Raw genomic sequence first — 6,768 nt, forward strand, 5'->3', positions numbered from 1 at the left:
TATATATATATTTTAGTTATATGTTAACATATACTAAGTCATTCATTCAAATACAATCATGGGATAGTTGAAATCATTCGATAGAAATTTATAATCTTAAATTCACTGAGTTTACTCCATTTCTTTAATTTACATAAAATAATGTGAAGTACATGGACTTTGGAAGTCTAATGATAAACCAAATCCAGACATTGCTTTTGGGGATTTCAAGGATAAAGTACATAAACATAATGTATGAGAGTGCATTGTCCCCTCAACAAAATATCCTGCTATTTTTACCTAGCAAGAAAAAATTATCAATTCTCCAGTTGAATGGACAAGTGAATATACATAACTCCACATATATGTAGCACAGTTATATACAATTGTATACATATAATGATTGTATTAACAAAGACACACAAAGTTATTGGCCATATAATAATAATTATATATAATTACATATATATATAATAACCATGCCTACTTAACATTTTATCCAACTACGTGAAAACATTTACTATGTTGAATTGTAGGGTGACAAGTCAAGGGTAATGGTGGATCTGTAGTATTAAGATTAAATTTAATAAATACTCTGCATGCAACCAAATAAACAAATGAAAACAAGCAGATAGAAGCTGATTGTGTGCCTTGATATCACTGATCCAGGCTACAGGATATAGAGATAACATCAACTTTTGGTAAACCTTTCATTTTCAACACCTTGCAGATGAATTATCATATACATTTTGAAAGAAATCCCAATGGCACTCCTTAAAATATTTCTGGGTTTTCAAAAGTGAGGCTTTTGCAAAGATTCTCACCTCTCAATATGTCTAATTACTCTCTTTGTGCATTGAGACCTACAAGGCTCTTTCAAGATTCAAAGCTAAAGTTAGAAATTCAATTTCAAATGATATCAAAGCCTGTTCTGATCAGCACTTTGGTTTTTAATATATAATGAAATGCTTGAGAATCTAGGCAAATTATCATATTAAATCATGAGCACCTGTCAATGTTTCAACCTTTTAAACACATTTCATTGCAAGTTATTGAGATTATAGCAGTTAACTGTAAATTTCCAGTTTTACATTTGTATGAAAATTAGAAACAAATTAAATACTAGGGACAAAATGTGTTGGTTTGTTTTTATGAGATATAAGTATTGTTTGGTATCTTATACCCAGTAGTATATCTGCATTTCATCACTTAAAGCATTTTTACTTTGATTCGTCTAAAACACACACACACACACACACACACACACACACAGTGAAACTTATGTATGGCGATATGACTGATAAAAAAAATCTCCGATTATACCTTGGAATCAAATCTGTCATTGACTCAAAGGTATCTCGTTCTTGAACATAATTGCATTCATTTATGACTAGCAAAACACCATTAACATATTTGTAGGTTCTTTTAATTTCAGAAAAAAAATATTGCATGGGACATACTTTTACTAAAATTTCTTCTTTGTTAATCTGAAGTTCTTTTGTTTTCAATTTAGAAGTATGTTTTTATTTATTTATTTATTTTTATTATACTTTATGTTCTAGGCTACATGTGCAAAACATGCAAGTTTGTTACATATGTATACATGTGCCAAGTTGGTGTGCTGCACCCATTAACTCGTCATTTACATTGGGTATATCTCCTAATGCTATCCCTCCCCACTCACCCCACCCCACAACAGGCCCCGGTGTGTGATGTTCCCCTTCCTGGGTCCAAGTGATCTCATTGTTCAGTTCCCAACTATGAGTGAGAACATGCAGTGTTTGGTTTTCCGTTCTTGGGATAGTTTGCTGAGAATGATGGTTTCCAACTGCATCCATGTCCCTACAAAGGACACGAACTCATCTTTTTTTATGGCTGCCTAGTATTCCATGGCGTATGTGTGCCACATTTTCTTAATCTAGTCCGTCATTGATGGACATTTGGGTTGATTCCAAGTCTTTGCTATTGTAAATAGTGCCGCAATAAACATATGTGTGCATGTGTCTTTATAGCAGCATGATTTATAATCCTTTGGGTATATACCCAGTAATGGGATGGCTGGGTCAAATGGTATTTCTAGTTCTAGATCCTTGAGGAATCGCCATACTGTCTTCCACAATGGTTGAACTAGTTTACAGTCCCCCAACAGTGTAAAAGTGTTCCTATTTCTCCACATCCTCTCCAGCACCTGTTGTTTCCTGACTTTTTAATGATTGCCATTCTAACTGGTGTGAGATGGTATCTCATTGTGGTTTTGATTTGCATTTCTCTGATGGCACATGATAATGAGCATTTTTTCATGTGTCTGTTGGCTGCATAAATGTCTTCTTTTGAGAAGTGTCGGTTCATATCCTTTGCCCACTTTTTGATGGGGTTGTTTGTTTTTTCTTGTAAATTTGTTTGAGTTATTGTTAATCTGAAGTTCTAATTTAACAAGAATCCTGTATGTTATTTGCTAAATCTCACAAACCTACTAATGGTAGAGAAACTTTGGAAGTCACTTAGATATTCATTGATGGAATATTTTAATACAGCAACTACATATATAGAACTTAAAACATGTCAGACACCATTCCAGTCACTTTGCACATTTCTCTGGTAAATTCCTTGCACCTTGAATCCTATTTTGGTGTGTGCTTCACAGAAGATCCGAACTAACACAGAAAATCTCTTGTCCAGCTGGTTTAGGATGCTGCTTGTAATGTTAGTTATCCTTCTTATACTATGAATTGATTACAGCTCTATAATCATGCCTTGAAAACTTTGGACAATACTGGAGGTTAGTGGTGTGTGTTATCCTTTTCCCCTCTTCTAATGATTTCTCCACCTGGGAAATAAACTGGAATTAGCAAAGCATATTTCCACCTGACTTGGATATTATACTAGTGATTTTTGTTTTACGTAACATATGCCTCAATATTTATTGTCATGAGATTTTATGTGTTTTATCACTACCGATCATCCCAGATGTAAAATAAAAGAGTGTGGCAGAACACCTGGCAAAGTATAACAGCAATCATGTTTCCTTAACTCTCTGCTGGGGTATCCATAAACTTCAAACACTAGGGGGCAGTAAGGCAGTGTTATTCATTTCTACAGACTTGAAACAACTCGGGAAGAGATTTCATAAGCAGGTGGTCAAGAGAGCTATTTTGATGAGGCTTAATTTAGCTATTATTTGAAGCTATTTCATGTTGAAAATTACAAAAAATGTTTTTACAAGCACCCTTCTAAATGGTTCTATCATTTGGAATTCTGTAATTTCATTTGTTAATAAAAAATAATGTATTGATTAATTTGATGGCATTGAGGAGGAATTTTTCTTTAATTTTCAAAAAAAAAAGTACTTACTTTCAAAAAATCATCTTTTAAAAGTCATCCAGAGTTATTGCAATAACATAGCATTCTGGAAAAGCAAACTAATTGGTACAGAGAACAGATTTGGTATCTAGAGGATGAAAGTGGAAGAAAAGGAACTTTGGAGATAATGAAACGTCTGTATTCTAATTGTGGTGAGTATACAACTATAGTTTTGTCTAAACCTACAGAATATACACTAGAAAGGATAATTTTACTGTATACATGTTAAAAATAAATTAATAGATGCATATATGTTGTTTGTTGCTCAACAATTATATATTTTGATATTTATTGAAATGTCACTACTAGATCATTGAAGAATTTACCAGCACTTAAAGCACAGTTAGCCTTGTATACATCAAAAAAAGGAATTTCATATCCAAGAAAGAAGATATAATAGTGCAATATAAAAAGTCTTTGAAATAATTAAATCATCATTTGTATAAGATGAGTTTATTTATAAAATAAAAGAAAGAAAACTTGAAAATAATTATATGAAAATCCTGGAAATGACAGCATAATATTTAAAGTAAGAAATAACTTTTCCTAACTGATTGTTGTGTGTTGAAATATTACTGCTAAGTTACTAAAGATTTTTTTAAATTGAATCCCATTTTCTAGCCAAAACAAAATATAACAATTACTGAACAAAAACAAAAATCAGCTTGGTAAGCCTGTAGACTTGGTCAGAGTTCATTGCAAATCTAATTCATAGGGATTACACCACAAGAGAGACAAGTGCAATTACCATGGATACTTTTGCTGAAAGTATAAAGCATCTGAAAGAATCCACAGCTATGACATATAGAAAACAACAGCCTTGAATATTTCATGCCTCAAAAATAAGATGAAATAATATGAAAAACATTGAAATAGTTTTAAATATTATTTGTATAAGAAAATATTACTAAAAGGAAAGAAACTGAAAAATAGTCATACAGTAATCCCTGAATGTGAGAATTTAATATTTGAAGTAAATATATTATATGAATCAACTAATAAACACTGTTAAATAGACACTCAGTGAACTGGAAAACCAATGTGAAGAAATCACACAATAAAAAAACTGAAGTATAAAAAGAAAAAAATTAAAGATATTAAGTAAGTTGTAAGAGATATGAAAAGATAAAAAAATTCCAAAATTAATAATTCAGAATGTTGGTGTGTGCTGCTCACTGGGGCTGTTAGCAACTATTCCAGTTCTCTTGCTTCCAGGATGCTGGTAACACTTGCTTATATTGACTTGCTTTGGCTCATTACTTGAGAAACATTTTGTACTTCTATTTGTAGCTATGACAGAATACTTTGAATCAGAACAATTTCCAAAGGAGAACAAGAAGCAAAGCTGGGTGGGTGTGGAAGTTGTGTAAAATTTTAAGTTATCTAGGGCTTAAGGAGCTATAACCTTGGAGTGCACAGAGTTTGAGCCTCAAATTTAGCTCTGATTTGCTTCTTGAAACATTTATGGATCCCTAGCAGTAACTGAAAGACCGAGAACCTGAGCATAGTTCTTGAGAGTATCATGTATTTGGGAAGAAAAATCTGTAAGGTCAGGGCAAGCAAATAAAGGATGTACCTGGTAAACATGCCAGATTTTTAGTTGGAAATTGTGTAGGTTTATGTCATAAAGGAAGAAATACCAAAGGTAGAACACCTTTACACAAATTAAATTCCAGATACCAATCAGCTCAATCTCTGATCAAAACCACAGGAAAAAAACCAAATGTTCCAATTAGAAAATGGGTAAAAGATATAAACATATTTTACAAAACAGGATATGCAGATGGAAAATAAGTACATGATGTCAGAAGGAAAAATAATAATCTCTCTTTATAGAAAGGTAATTTCTATAAGTTAATATGTCTTTAATATTTTTCAATTAAATGTTTTATTTTGAGATATAGATTTACATTTTACTGTAAGAAATAAAACAGAGACATTCTATACACATTTTACTCAGTTTCCCCAGAAGTAACCTCTTGTGAACCTATAGGACAATATCACAAACAAAGTATTTACATCACAAGTATTTCTTGTTTGCCCTGAAATAACCATAAATATGTCCCTCTTGTTCCTACCTACAACTTAGCCTGACAACAACTTATCTGCTTTTTATTTCCATAATTTGTTATTCAAGAATATGACATAAATGGAATCATACAGTAGGTACATTTTGGTATTGGCTTCTTTCACCACAATTCGTTGGAGATACATGCAGGTTGGTTGCATTTATCAGTAGTTTGTTCATTTGTATTGCTTTGTTTATTACGCCATGTTATGGATGTTCCACTATTTGTAACACATTGAAAGATATCTAGGTTATTTTCAGAATTTGGCTATTATGGATAAAGCCACTATAAATATTCAGATACAGAATTTTGTGTGAATGTAAGTTTTAATTTCTCTGGATAAAATGCCGAAAATTTACCCATTTAATTGCTTGGTCACATGGTCATTAGATGTTGAGTTAGTTAAGAAACTGCAAAACTATTTTCTACATGGAGCTGTACCATTTCATATTCCCACATGAAATGTAGGAATAATCCAATTGTACACATCTTTGCAGGTATTTGTTGTAATAAATTTTTTATTATAGCCAAACAAATATGTATGTGGTGTATCAAATTGTGATTTTAATTACTATTTCTCTAATCTCTAATGACACTGGGTATTTTTTCATGTGGTTATTTGCCATATGCATATCCTGTTTTGTAAAATATGTTTATAACTTGTGTCCATTTTCTAATTGGACCATTTGGTTTTTTCCTGTTGAGTTTTGAGAGGAAAAGATAGCAGATATATATGTAAAGATGAAACACTATATATGTGTATAGCTATAACTACCATACCAAAAGGAGGGATGAGAAAGATGATTTGAGATGGAAAATGTTTTGAAAGACAATATTGATTATTTTTCCAAAATTGAAAATATAATCAGAATACACTTACAGGAAACACTATGTAACACATGCAGGATGGATACAAACACAATCATCATATATTTTTATTTATAACTGATAAATAATAATTGCACATATTTTGCTGGCACAGTGTGGTGTTTCAATACATGTATACAATGTGCAATGATCAAATTATGATAATTAGCATATCCATCAGCTCAAAGATTTATCATTTATTTGTGGTGATAATATTCAAAATAATCTTTTCTAGTGATTTTGGAATATACAATATATCATCGTTAACTATAGCTATCCTACTGTGCAATGTAATACACAGCTTGTTCTTCCTATCTAACTGTAACTTGGTACCCATTGAGCAATCTCTCCCCATTCTTCATCCTCCCTACTCTCCCAAGCCTCTGATAACCACTATTCTACTCTTTAGTTTTACGAAATAAACTTTTTTAGATTTCACATATGAGTGAGGTAATGCGGTATTTGTCCTTCTGTGCTTGGCTTATTTCACTTA

Source organism: Mandrillus leucophaeus, unplaced genomic scaffold (assembly GCF_000951045.1).
Source record: "Mandrillus leucophaeus isolate KB7577 unplaced genomic scaffold, Mleu.le_1.0 Scaffold188, whole genome shotgun sequence".
In the NCBI taxonomy this organism is placed as follows: Eukaryota; Metazoa; Chordata; class Mammalia; order Primates; family Cercopithecidae; genus Mandrillus; species Mandrillus leucophaeus.